The sequence below is a fragment of the Nannospalax galili genome, unplaced genomic scaffold (assembly GCF_000622305.1).
Source record: "Nannospalax galili isolate Female #2095 unplaced genomic scaffold, S.galili_v1.0 scaffold207, whole genome shotgun sequence".
Taxonomy (NCBI): Eukaryota; Metazoa; Chordata; class Mammalia; order Rodentia; family Spalacidae; genus Nannospalax; species Nannospalax galili.
In genome coordinates this window covers 3,447,194-3,462,545 of record NW_008358517.1, presented here as the reverse complement: position 1 = coordinate 3,462,545, position 15,352 = coordinate 3,447,194, and positions in this window count along the sequence as shown.

The following is a 15,352-nucleotide window of genomic DNA, read 5'->3' as shown; positions in this document are numbered from 1 at the left end:
CATTGTCAACTAGATATTTACATAGAGTCTGATGTCTTCTGTTCAGAGATTGATACGGTTATAACTTTTTATCACTCAATATAATGTTGACTGAACAAACACAGAAATCAGATATTTCACACTTTCAAAGGTGACATAAAATCAAGTATATCTATTGCCTTAGGTTAACACTGAATAAAGTGTTTAGGCAGAGGACTTGACAAAGCCTCTTTTAGAACTCTGGCTAACAAAACAGGAAGGAAACAATTTCCATTCTGGTCATCAGTAAATGAATAAACAGCAGGGGTTCATTGAGAAGTTCCTCCTGCAGAGTCAGAGTATTAACCAGCCCCTGAATAGAATGTGTTATTTCCATTATTTTCACCTCTCCTGATGAGCAGATAAATTGATAGGAAAAAGTGAGTTGACCAAAATAGGGCCAGGGATGATGTAGTTGCAAGGAGGTACCGGGTGTAAATGAAATTCCTAACAGCTTCCATTGTTTCTAAACACAGCAAAGTAAAGGTAAGGTGATGGAACAAAAATCACTTGAATGTGAAAATGTGGCAGAGTTCATGCTCATTTGGGTATGAATTGTAAGCCCAATGGTAAAAGGAGATACAGACCAGCCCTCAAGGAGTTCACAGCTGCCTGAACTAAAGGAAAGTAGGGAATGTCCCAATGTGTCTTGGATATAAGTTAGAGAACCTAATTCATAATGGTGGGTTCATATTCTAAAGATGATCAAAGTTAGACAAGTTATGGGGAAGGAAAGAATATCGCATATAGAAAGAGTCGAGGGAGAACGGGCTGCAAAAGCTTCAGACGAAACCAGTAAGTAGGATTCAGCATGTCTGAGGTATGGGAATTTCATTGTTACAAAGTCAGAACTGACTGAGTGGGTCAAGATTGACTTTTAGAGGAGGTGAAGGGAAGGGCTTTTGTGATAAGAGACTGAGAATGAAGATAGTTGCTTTATCAGGATAAATCATCATGCATGTAGGCTAACCCAGTCTCCAAAATAAAAAAAAAAAAAAAAAAAAAAAAAAGGAAAGAGCAAGAACAAGAGTGTGAGAAGTCATGGACCACCAAGAATGTGAGAAGTCATGTACTACATGACTTGGGCCCTATGACATGTCCCAACTGAGTTGTGAAAAGTCTATTGCTATTGGTGGAGGCTAATTTATACTATTTTCTCTCTTGCCCTGGATCTGTGGTACTCTGGGAGGCACTTTTATCTCTTACAGATGTAGATATTTAGCAATGTTGGGAGATACTTTTAGATATCACAAGTAGCTGAGGCATGCCACTGTGGTTTATGTGCAGAGGCCCAGATGCAGCTAAGCACCCTACAGCACGTAGCACAGTCTTTTTCATGACAGCTTTCCGACTTGCCTTTCACCAACTCACTTTGTCTCCACTCCTCCCCCTTTTCTTTTCTTTCAGTCCTCAAGAATAATTGTAGTGAGGCTTGGCATGGTTTATTCAGTAAACTGCCTGCCTTGCAAGCATGAGAACCTGAATTTGATCCATCCAAACTCCTAACAAAATCACGCATGTGGTGCACGCTTATAATCTTTTACTTTATTGAGAATTCCATGCATATATATATATATATGGTATTTTTATCAAATCCATGTCTACTCCCTTCCCTCTGATACCTCCCATATCTCCCTATCACTTTTTTTCTGACAACTTCGTGTACTCTTTCTTCTTTCTTTCTCTCTTTCTTTCTTTCTTTCTTTCTTTCTTTCTTTCTTTCTTCCTTCCTTCCTTCCTTCCTTTCTCTCTCTCTCTCTCTCTCTCTCTCTCTCTCTCTCTCTTTCTTTTTTGCACTAGGGGAGACCAAGACAGGAGGAGACCTGAGGCTTGCTGGCAAGCCAACCTGCTCACTAGTTTGCCTAGGTTTCTGCAAAGTGAGTTCCTTTCCAGCAAGAGAGATCTTGACTCAAATTATTTAAAAAAATGGATGGCACCCAAGTAATGATACCCAAGATTGTCCTTGGGTCTCTGCATGTACACACACACACACACACACACACACACACACATGCACACACATATGCACCTGCATACATGACATATATCTTCCCCTCCATTAGTTGCTTTTCTGTTGCTGTGGTAAAAGACCATGACTAAGGTAACTTACAGAGGAAAAGTGTGTTTGACCATGTGATTCATATGAGGGTGCATCCATAATGGTGCAGAGGAAGCATGGTGTCAAGAGGCCACCTGAGCAGAAAGTTGAGAGCTAACATCCATGGCCAGCAAGTAGTAGAGAGAGACAGAGAGAGAGAAAGAGAGAAGATGAGAGAGTGTTGGAAGTGTGAGGAGGCTAAGAGCTCCCAAAGACCACCCCCAGTGACCAGCTTCCTCCAGTTAGGCCACATGTCCTAAAGTTTCCATGACTCTCCCCAAACAGTACCACCAACTGACGAAGTGTTCAAATATTTAAGCCTATGGGGACCACTTCTCATTCAAATCACCAACCCCCTTACACACAATGAGCAAGTAAATAAATAAAAATTGAGTAATTGTAGACTATGATGAAGATGCAACATCTTGAGGAATGAGGGAGCTCAACAGCGGTATGTGCTGTGTTCCTGTCTCCAGTCGCCACTCAGCCTACCCGCAGTCTGCCCTCCACCACCTCTTTGCTGCAGCTGATTTCCCAGGACAGCCAAGGACTCAAAGACCCTTTGATTCTGAGACAAGCTTCAGCTCTCACTTACCTTGATGTGGAACATCTGTTTCTGTTGAGCTCTTGAGTCTTAAATGCTTGGTTTTTGTGAGGCCAAAACTTCATGGTTCTCTAGCCACTAACATTTAGTCTCTTTTCTCGCTTTTATTTTTGTGTTTGATTAAATTTTTAACTTTCCAACAGCCTTGTTTTAGACCTCACTCTCAACTCACTAAAATCTACATCTAAATATTTCACAAACAACTTAAAATGCATGCATTCAATTCAAACAGAACCTCCCTTTACCTTACAAGTTATCCTTTGTGTTTCTTAGCACTGAACATTATCAGAATAAACAGGTAGTTGTATTGTTTGAGATGCTGATTGTGAGAAAATCCAAACGGATGCTCTGCCAAGTTCGAAATGAACAGAAAAGAACAGAACTCAACAGTTTTGGAACATTCCGTTCGTTTTTTGGAATGGGTTTCTTTCTAGATTTTTCTTTGCTACCTCTGCATTGATTTCCTATTTAGCATTTTTCCAGATAGCTTATTGAACTTCTCTTGCCACATTGTCAAACTAGACACCAGACAGAATTTAAAAATACCACTGGACTCCAATTCATACCACTGCCATGGAGCTGTGCCTGCTAATGCTGCTTGTTGGCTTGATTTAGTCATATTCTCACACAAGCTGCAAAGGAAGTGGTTAACGCATCTTTGATTCCTGTAAGGCATAGGTTGTAGTGGCAGGTGGGCACTGGAATCACAGTGCTGTCTGCCACGTAGTCCCCCATCCCTCACTTTTGTTGACTTTCCCTGTAAATCCCTCATCTGTGAATTCCAGCTTGCAAATTTTCAGATATGTATATTTTTTTCTTCTACTCCTCCTGCTAAGGCTTCTTAACCATCTCTGTAGATTTGGATCTGAGCAATCTAGAAGCAACAAGAAGACAGATCACTAAAACAGAAAAATACAATGTTGTTGACATTTCTCTATTTTAAGAAGTTGCCATTATTTGTAGGATCTCCAAATTTATTAATACTGTTGACCTACATGTTGTCTGTGATTCTGTTGTTCCCCCAAACACAGAAAATTTAGTTCCAAATATACTGTCCCATGACTTGTTAAAAAAATGTCTTCTTAAAATTTCATTCCTTGAGGCCAGAGAGATGACTTAGAGGCTAAGAGCACTTGCTGTTCTCACAGTGGACATGGGTTCAGTTCCCAGCACCCACATGGCATATAATAATCATCTGTAACTCCAGTTCCAGGGGATCTGATACCCTCTTCTGGCCTCTTCAGGCATTACATGATATAGGTGCACTTACGTACATGCAGGCAATGCACTCATACACATAAAAATAGTAAATAAAAAATATTTAAAAAAAATTCATTTCTTCCAGAATATTTAATTTGTCACAATGAACTGTGGCTTCAAGTTTCTGCTTTCTGGAAATGATTCATTTTAAGGATGGATGATGTTCCTGTTTCATCAGACAGAGGACTCAGCTGCTTCTCTTGAATCACAAATTAAAGCAGTTACCAAGGGCCAGGCATTGTGGCACCTGCCTGTAATCTCAGGACACAGAGGAACAGGTAAGGGAATTGGGAATTCAAGGTCATCCTTTGCTAAATAATAAGCTTAAGGTCAGCCTGAGTTATATTCAACTGCATTAAATAAATTTTTTAAATTAATTTTTATTTTATGTGTATGACAACTATGACTGCATGCGTGTAAGTGCACCTGTGTCATTCAGTGCCCAGAGCAGACAAAAGAGGGCTTCTGGTACCCTGGAACTGGAGTTACAGATGGGTGTTAGTAGCCACGTGGGTGCTGGGATTCAAACCTGGGACTTCTTAAAGAACAGCAGTGATCTTAACCACTAAGCCATCTCCCCAGCCCCATGACAGTGTTAAACCAAACAAAACAGAAGTTACCAACTTTTGGTTTTGTGATCAGTAGATTAAATATTTGAAGCAACAGAAGAGATTAGTATTGAATCAGCACAAAAATTTTAAAACTGATGTTGAAGGCTTCTGACTCCTAAACCAATTTCAGCGACATCGACATGTTACTGAGCCATCCCTTGTCCTTTCTATCGTATCTTATACACTGTTTCCTTTTTCTTCCTTATTGCGTTGATTGTGCCTCATTCCTAGTGTACTTTAGATTCATCTCTTTAATTTTCTGCTAACTCACCTGCTTAGGGACTTACTTTTTATCTCAGTAAGTTGTCACATGCAGTCCCCAATTGAGATAGTGGTTGTCCTACAGGAAATGCTTAAACAGACTGCAGGGGAAGAAGAGGCATCAAGGAGCTTACCCAGCTGGTGACTCTGTGCGCTACCATACTGACTTATCAGGTAAGATGTTTTGACAGTCACTTGACTGTTCCTTTCTGAAATGAAACCCACTAACAGGGAGGGAATATATGCTTGGTACTGAAAACCTAGTAAGAACCTATCTCTAGGGAGATCATATGCCCTAAGGGGAAACTTACTATTGTTTCGTTAGATGTATATGTAGTAAAACTGACTTTAAGTATTTATGTTGTACCCATACAGCAGTGCTATTCTCAGTCTTAGAGAAGCCTTTCTTAGCCCCATCTGGTACCTAAAATAGAGACCTGTAACTGGTGAAAGTGCTGAGAATTAGGGACTGTTGAGTGCTCAGTCCTACATGGGACAACTGTCTCATCCCCGCCACCCCCACAAACATTGCAGGAGTGGAAAGACTATGAGAGTAAGAGGCTCAGGAGGAGTGCAATGAAATGCTGTCTCTAGGATGTGATGAGATACTGCAGTCATGAGCACACAGCAACTGTGACCATTTGCATGAGACCTGTATACACACACACACACACACACACACACACACACAACACACATACATACAACACACAAACCCATTCTGCCCTCCCCTTGCATGCGCAATGAAAGGGGGAGGAGGATTAGTTGGGAAGAAGATCTAAAACATTTTATTTTGAAACAAACCCTCCACTTCTACTTTTCCCCAAGGATCTTGAAGGCTTTTCTTTCTTTCTCTACTGTCTTCAGTTTGTCCTTCGCAGCCAAGCATCTTGATGAGATCTGTGCTCACTGCTGTCACTCCCCACCCTCCCTTTCTACTTCCGTTTACTCCTATATCTTTGGTCCTTTTAGTTCAGTAATTTATCTTTTTCAGCCTTGGAAACCCCTCATAAAGGATGGTGTCTTGCAGAACCACTGTGTGCTGGACTTCTGACTTTTAAATAACAAATAGAAGGAAATAATTCTTGTCTTCATCATTCCTAGGACAGTACAGGGAAATTTCAAGTTCTACTGATGATCTTTAGAGTTCCTAATTAATCATCTACCCGTGTGAGCCACTCCTTGTTCCTGAAGGTGAGGCCAGAAGGGCTGAGTTGGGCCTGCACTGTTTGCCCTCTGGTGTGGGTCACTGAGGGTGGCTGCTCTCAGTCCTTGTTCTGAACTGTGACTAGAGGAAGAAGCTTCTCTGTAACTGGGAAGTGGCTTCTTGCTGCCATTTTACTATCAGAAAGAACTGCAGACAGTATACAGTCTGTGTAGATCCTCAGTGGCATCAGGATAAGGCTGGAGGCCCACTTGAAAGTTTTAGGCTGCTTCTGCAGTAATGGGCACCTCCTCCTCTTGTCTGTATCTTCAGACCTTACCGGCTTGCCTTGTTTTCTCTTTTGTCCCCAAATCTTTACTCTTGTATGCCTTCTCTAAGGACTGCCACCTCAGAGCCTCTGGTACTAGTCCACTAGCATCCCTCATTAACTTTCTTTCTCTGAATTTGGCTCTGAGAGACAGCCATTTTAGTGGTTTCTTGTATGTCTCCTCAGATAACAAGAACAGAAACATAAACTGCCTCATCCTTTATTTCTCAGCTTAGTGTCACCTTTAAAAGTGCAATTTCTTTAAGAACGTACATGGGTTAAGATGTATTTCATAAATGATCAAACCTCTGTACTATGTTTTCAAAATCATCCCACTAATGTCCATGCTATTCACCTTCGTAGTTACTGTAACAACATACTAGAGGTAATTAACTTAAAAAGAGGAGGCATTTATTTTGGATTATCATTCCAGAGGTTTCAGTTCATCTATGGTTACTTGACCCATGACTTTAAGCTCATAGCAGCACAAAGGAACCAAAAAAATAAAAATAAAAAAAATAAGTCAAGTAGAAATGTAACCTATGACAACTGCTATGTGAGAAGTCTGGACATTTTGGTAACTTATTAGAAAGGATTCACAATTGAACATAATTAAATTGAAGCATAATTAAATTGAATTCTGAGAGTCATGGAACTCAGAAGTTCCCGTTTTCTTTCTGTCTTTCCACTGGTGTTTTGAGGCCATATTTTCCATCTTTGCACTCCACTATCATCTCCTCTTCACGCATAACCAACTGCTCACAGCTATTTTAAGGCACCGGTTGTAGGGAAGACAATGCTGGCACTTAATGAAATGCAACAGTACCATGATGCCATGGAACGATGAGATAGAATGCTTCCTGACATTAAAGTAAGTGACAGCTTGGTTTAGATCATTTTGGTTTTCATTCCTAAGGCCATTTTATATAGTTGTGTTTATGAAGTAAAAAGTTAACTGTAAATTCTGCCGTTACTCATCTCTCCCAAATTACCATGGATGACCATACTACCATTCAGCTGTATGCTCTTGTACAATTATTGAAGACAGAATATTTTATGGGCATTTAAGGCATGGAATGCACTTACCATATTTATATGGTTCTCTCAAAGAAGCTATGGAGAGAAGGCATATATGGAGTATTAAGTTTTACAGAATAAATGCTGAACAGATGTGAAGAATGCATCCTTCTCCATAGTTATACAGCTATATTTTAGTTCACTTAATTTAAATGCATTTTAAGAAATTAAAATTTGTTTTCTTAAAACCTTTTTTAAAGTGCTGGTGAGATGGCTCAGTGGGCAACAATGCTTGCTGTCCATGACAGGTTGAATTCTGTCCTCAGAACTCATATGGGGGAAGGACAGAACTGACTTCTGGAAGGTGTCCACTGACTTCCGCACATATACAGCATGGCACACATGTGTACACACACACAAATAAATAAGCATATCAAAAATTTAACAAACACTTTAATATGTGGAAAATCCTCCTCTTAATCTTAGGCTTGCTTACTCTTGTTTTTCGAACACCCCAGGTGTATAAATCCTGTGTCACATCATAGAAAGCACCATGGGCAATGCCTAGATATTGACCACAAATCATACCATTCCTTAATTTTATTTTTTGTTAACTGCATATGGTAATGGGATTTACAGTCATCAGCACTAAAAGAGATTTTTTAAAATGGTTTCATTTATGTTTTATACTTTGAATTCCTAGAAAATAAGGTACTCATGATTACTTTAAAATTACAAGCAAAAATGTATGTTCTTTGACCAATTATCGATTATATAATGTATTGCTTTTTTCTAGAGTATGGCAATATTTTAGACTTTTTCTCTTTTTTACTGAATCCCCTCCCATATCCACACTACCCCTAATTGTCCTCACCCAATTTAATACACTCCATTATATATATAAAATAACTAAAAAAGATTTTGAGAATGCAGAATAAGAAGTAAGTGAAGGCTTATCAAGAATACAGCAAAAAAGAAAATATGTTTCTTACAAAAAAGAATATGGTTGCAAGGATATTAAAATATGTAAATGATATAAATATTTATAGCGTTTTGTACTGTGTGAATTAGTTATGCTATTATAACATTGCCACTTCTAGAGTCTATTCTCCATTCAAATACCAACTTTCTTATTCAGGAACATGTTGTACTTTTCCACATAGTTTTTGTCACTGGGAATATAACCTTGTATTATGCATTGAGTAAATAAATAAATATTGTATAAGCTAACAAAATGCCTACAAATAACTTCATAAATACATATTAGATTTAAATTGTTATGGATTTATTTATTTGAAGTTATTTATAAATATTTACACTTTATAGATTATTTTATTAATGATAAAATATACCAATTTTAGATAAAAATCACATTGACTAATTATACTTGCAAATGAATTTCAGAATGAACAGTGAGGGATTCTGAATGTTTCTTTGAGGTAATGTTTCTCTTTATACTTTCCTTGTCTGGCAATGTTATATTTTCGAGTTGATTTTTGTGTAAATGCTGATTCTGGCTTCAGATTAACACATTAAAAGACTCCATTAATCTTTCCAGGCAGATTTTTCAAGTAACAAAACTGTAGTTGTAGATACTTGATATGCTTAAATATTCTAAATGTAAAATAATTTCACTTCTAAGTTCTCATTATCATTATTTTCATTGGAAATCAAATTATCCAAGAACAAATGAAGCCTGTGTATTCCTATTTATTTTCCGATGTAGTGAGCAGATTTCTTTGAAGTATTCAGTATACTTTTCTGAATAAATAGACATTTTAATAATGAAAATTCAAATTAGGACACTAAGAATGAGTATTAAAGTGGATGTTTAATTCTTATTTGATTTGATACCCCTCCATAGCACCTATCAACACAGAACATTTGTAGGCAGAGAATGGTTCCCTACCATTTGTTTCCATTAATATAAATATGCAATTGGATTTATTAACTGTATTTTTATCTAATGATATGTATTTTTTAAAGTTTTAATGTGTTAGAAGTTTATACTCTGGACTCTGAGTTCAAAACAGTTTTTTGGTTATACCGGTATTAGCCAGTATTATTGAAACAATTTTTATTTGAATTGTAATTTTTAAAACATTTTATATTTTCTTCTCATGAGATCCTTTACACAACAACACATTGCATGCTGTCCTAATGAATAGCTACTCATTAATCTGTAAAATTTTAGAATGAGTGTATGGAAAACATCAATTTTATTTATCTATAATTTCTTTACACTTGGCTATGAATACAACAAAGGTGAAAAAGACTTAAAACCTAGCACTGGTGCGTACTGACCAGTGCCAATCACTGATAACAAGCCATGTGGTCAGTTTTTCTTCTAAAGATAGACAGAATACAGCATGGGTGTTGTTAATCATCTCCAAACATTCCTCTTTATAAGATGATTTGCAAATTTCTGCAAAGCTTATTTTCCCAAAATGCAACTCATTTTTTTCATTTATTATTCAACAAAAATATATCATTTCTTTTCTATGCAAGTCAGTCTGCTAAGTGCTATTTTGATGATACTGCCTTAAAGTAAATACTTTTCAGAGCAGTTATTCAGTGTTTTTTCATTTGTCTTGCACAATATACAAATAAAGTTATAAACATACACTATAACTAGAATTTTACATTTTTGTTTTTGAGTCAGATCTCAACCTTTTTCCTCATTTTTCTTCATATACTAGCTAAATTCGAATAATTCCTACACTTGGTTTCCTGATTATCCATGTTCGATTTGTCCCCTCAGGACTATTGTCTGCCTTCTTAGCAGTTGAAGCATAACTGAGATCCTGCATTGAGGCTCTTCCTGATTTCCCAGCATGCTCTATGAGGTTGTCCTCACATACTTCTTTTTCTTTAATTTAAATTTGCTTTAATCATGACTATATGTGTATGTGAGGGTGGGCAGTAATATATATATATAAACACAGATGCCCGTAGCTGCCAGAAGAGTGTCAGATCACTTGGAACTGTAGTTGCAGGCAGCTGTGAGCCACCTGACTTGGGTTCAGGCAACTGAACTCGGGTCCTCTGCAAAGGCTGCCTGCTCTCTTAATCACTCAGCCATCTCTCCAGCCCACTTACACTCTTCATAAGATTCTCATTATTAAATAATAGCCAACTTTTTAGTGGTAGTTACTGTCCTGAAACGGGGCTGGAGGTGAGGAAGGCAGCCATGTGGGTGCGGGAATCGAACCTGGGTCCTCTGCAAAAGCAGCCAGTGCTCTTAACTGCTGAGTCATCATCCCAGCCTCAAAATACAAAACTTTTTAACGTAAAGGTGATATGACAAGATTGAGAAGGGATTGGGGTCGGTGCCAAGTTGGTAATGAGCTCCATCGGTGTAAGGCACAGTTTGTGGCACTTTTCAGATTCTCTTCCTCACAGCATACCACTGCAATCTCTTTCTATTGCCTGGTTAATCACTTCCCCTCTGATCTTGAAAGCAATGGTTTGTGATGGATTTTCTGCTGAATACAATTCTCAGTTAAGCTTTACATCCTCTTTTTAGGGTATTAAAAGCTTTTTAAAGTTTGCATGTTCTGTAACATGAGAATAGAAATTAGAACAATTAAGTGAATGCCAGTAAAGATTTTCAGTCTAAAGATTATAGATGTGAATCAACAAGAAACAAGGGGTAGTGAGGCCCCTAAGCACACCGTTACTTCATTCCTCTAACCAAGATGCTCAAATAAGTAGCAATTTTGATTTTCAGGATTGATTCGAATATGTCAAAAAATTAATTTTTCCTTTTTGGCGTTTGTGTTCTATGTTAAAAGATTCACTCTTTTTTTAAAAGTATCACTAGGATGAGCTAAATGAAGGGTGATATTTGAAATCAATATAGTTACAATATTTCTCTGTGGTGAAAACATTAAGGTAAGTCATAGAATTTTATGAGTAAGGTCAATTATGCGATCACACATGATGAATTATAGAGTTCTGCTGAAAGCAAGCACAAAAAGAATATGTAGAAGTTAAAAATATTCCAGTGGGAAGCTACCCTAAATCTATAGTAAAAACATATACCAAGGGAAAGTAATTTGGTTAACTTGGTTCTAGTCTTTGTTCTTTAGGAAAGTAATTTAATTTAATTTCTCTGGTCTAGTGTCTTTTGCAATGAAAGAACTGGGCTCAGTAAATAGTTCTGAAAAAAAAAAGTAAAGTTTCCGTTTCCATTAGAAAGATTGGCGCTTGCATTAGAATGATGCTCATTCAGATTCAGGCCAGCTCGCCTTGTCTTGGTCGACCTCAAGGATTTCTCTCATCTTCTTTCAACTCTACAGTTTTATAAATGAAGAAAGCATATTTTGGCATATTTTGAATTACATAAATAATTTTAGATTTAGGTTATAAGATTATTACTTTTTAGTAAAAGTAGAAAACTAACTCATTACATTTGCATTAGCAATATCAAAGACAAAATGTTGATTCGGGGATTCACACTCTAAATACTACTTAAATCCAGGCTCTATATGATACCAAGTCTTGGCCAATAGCAAAGAAAGAAAGTTGTAATGTCTCAGATATCAAGGAACTTTAAAAACATCATGATAGCTTTCAAACAATGGAAATTTTAAGTAATACTTTTAAGTCTCTTTTTTCATTTTCATGGATTTCTTTCATTTTACCACATGAAATGTTTTTATTTTCCTATAAAATTTAAAAATATTGTAAATTCTCTCAACATTTGCTCAGAGATTTAGCATAGCCTCATACAAAATAGTCAAATTTTGGTAAAGTATAAGTTATAGATCTATAGAACAAAATCTACATATAAAAGGGAAATAGGCTAAAGGAGCTAAAGTGAGGTTGAGAAGAAAGTTGAATATTCATGCCACCTAATTCTAAGGCCCACTATAAAATCATCACAGTCAAGGCAATGTGCTGTTAGAGAAAAGACAGGCATGTAGATCAATATTTTAGAAGAGAGAACAGAAATTAATAGAAATGTGGCCAAACAATTTTTTATTACTCAAAACATTTTTATTGGTGTATATACATTTTACAAAGTGCTGAGTTTCATAAAGACTTTATTTCAAACATATCATGTTTTAGATCTTCTTGTATAAGAACCAGAAAATATTTCTGAGCTATATATTCTATAATCACCAAACACTTAAATACTTAAATGTGAGATGTTCTGCAGAAAAATGCATATTTTAGCTTTACTGAAAGAAAACAGACTTTCTTGTTCTTGTGGGTATAAATTTAGAGGAGACATTACCACGTGCTCAAGTAGAAATTTATAAACAGTTAATGCCTAAACTTATGACATTCTCAGCCATAAGCCATTTTATCCTTAAAAAGCTATAATCAGTTCAAGGCTATATGGTCATTATACAGGTGACATAAAAGAAATTAAATAATATCTTCCAGGACAAATGAAAACCAACATTAATCCAATAAAGTTACATGCTCACAACATTGTTAAAAAAACCAAACTTTACATAGTTAGTACTTTGTTTTCTAAATGTAACTCTTAAAAAGTATCACAGTGTGTTCCCAATCTACTCATAATGCAAACAGCAGAAATGTGCCGAGTCACAGCATTACATCTTTCCTAGAAGGCATGTTTAAAAATCAAAATATACATATATTTTATCATTTAAAATATTTTTATTAATTCTTTGAGAACTTCATACAATGTGTTTTGATCACAATTCCCCCTTCCCTAAACTCCTCCAAGATCCACCCCTACCTCCCTACTATTCAACTTTGTGTTCGTTTTTTCTTCTATGGATTCCATTTTGTGTTACCCAAGGAAAATCAACTCTTCCTCTGTCAGCAGCCAATTTTCAATAGCATCTCAGTGAGGACTGGGACTTCTTGTCTACCTCCCCCTCTGTTGTGGGATTTTGTATGGCTCGAGTTTGAGTAAGCCTTGCACTTGCTGTCATAGCACAGAACTCATATATACTTCTGCCCTGCCTGCTGCTGTCTTGAAAACTGTTCATTATGGTTTGCTGTCCATGACTTCTGGCTCTTACAATCTTTCCATCCCCTCTTCAGAAACACTCACTGAGCCTTGGAAGAAAGGGTGTTATAGATGTTCCACTTAGAGCTGAACACTCTGTAGTCTTTTATTCTCTGCATGCTGACCAGTTGTGGGTATCTATGTTAAATGCTTTCTGCTTCTGATGAAGGTTGAGAGATGCACTGATCTATGGATATAACAATTTTTCATTAATCATATTATTTAAAAAAATCTTCAACATCAACGTTTATTAGTAAAAATGAAGATGTTTGTTGATAAAAATGATAACACTTATTAGGACATTAATGCAAGTAGATTGCATTCTAGTGAATAAGTATATTAAAATTATGTTAATCTATAGATGAGGTATTAAACTGATTCTAAAGATTTATTGTTATACCTGTAGATTAAGGCATCTCTCAACTCTCAGCTTCTCAGCAGAGAAACTACTTATGCAGCAGATGGTGATTAACACAGAAACCCACAACTGGTCAAAATTAAGAATAAGAGATTCCAGAGTATTTATTCCTGAATAGGACACCTGTATCAAACTTCTGCCTCTCAAGGCTCAGCGATCATTGTGGACTAGGGGCAGCAAGATTGTAAAAGCCAGAGGTGGTGGATGAATACAAGGAAACAGTTTTCCAGACACCGGGGCAGTTACTTATATGACCTCACAACAATGGTAACAGCATGCACAAGTCCCACCTAAGCCCAAGCCAGACAAAATCTCAGCATAGGCATGAGGAAGTAGGTAAGAAGCTCCAACCCTGTCTGAAGAACTATTGGCCACTGATGGCTGCTGGAAGGGGGAGAATCAATCATCAGTCTCTTTTAATGGTGTGATTCTTGGTTGGTTGACAGGTAGCCTGTGATGGACCCAGACCTAAGGACTGGTTTTTGGAAATAACTTTGATTCTATAGGCCTTAAAACACATACATACACATACACACACATGTATGTATGTATGTATGTATGTATGTATGCATATATTAGAGTACATGTATGTATGTGTGTATGTATATATTAGAGTACATGAAATTGAGGGCATAGTAGGGGGTGAAGATGGGGAGGGGATTTAAACACAATCAAAATTCAATAAAATGTAAAAAGGAAATAGCAATCATAAATGTATGCTTCCTAATAATCAGGAAATGAAGCATGTAAGGAAAAGGGTTTAAAACACCATAGCATCATGAATAAATGCCATGAACCACAAAGCATCACTTGTACCAATTCACTGGACTCACATTTGTGCCTAGAAATGTTGACCTCTACACTGGACCCTGTGATTTTCTTCATCATATACTTCTTTGGACTAAGCAGCCAGTCTGGAACTAAACTCATGCTAACTCATCCTCTTGTGTGACTGTTTTATGGATGGGAGGCAGCTTGGGCATGTTTGTAACAAAGAACCATAAGGACAGTTAGACTAGTCTCTGCCCACAGTGGGCATACATAATGGAGGTGGATGGACCCAGATCTGTTAGCAGAAACTTGGTTTTGTGCCATGAAAGAAAGTAGAGAAAGTAGATGAAATACAGAAGGAGCCTGTCACTTTAAACAAAATCTACCACTGTTTGTGCATGTTCAGACATAGGATGCGCAACGTGATAATCAGAGACTTTCTAAAGGGCTGGGCTATTTTCTAGGCTCAAATCCTGTATTACTAAATACTTCTGAGACCATGCTGAATTTTTTTTTAATCCATGTAGACCTTGATATCTTACCTGCGATATGGAGGAAGAGTATTCTAGAGGATTGTTTTGAGAATTAAGTAAGTAATCTTCAGGCTCTTGGTATAAGAGACTTAATAACTCAGAAATATATTATTTATGTATGTTTAGCAGTCTGGGTTGTGTTTTATTATTTTATCTGAAAGGCATAAAAAAAGGCCCTTTTAATTATCTTCTGAATCATTTTTTTGAATTACAATGTCACAAAGCAGTGATTTGTCAATGGAAAATTTTAGTAATTAAAACATTTAAGTTTAAAAAAAAATTACATTAATCCTTAAA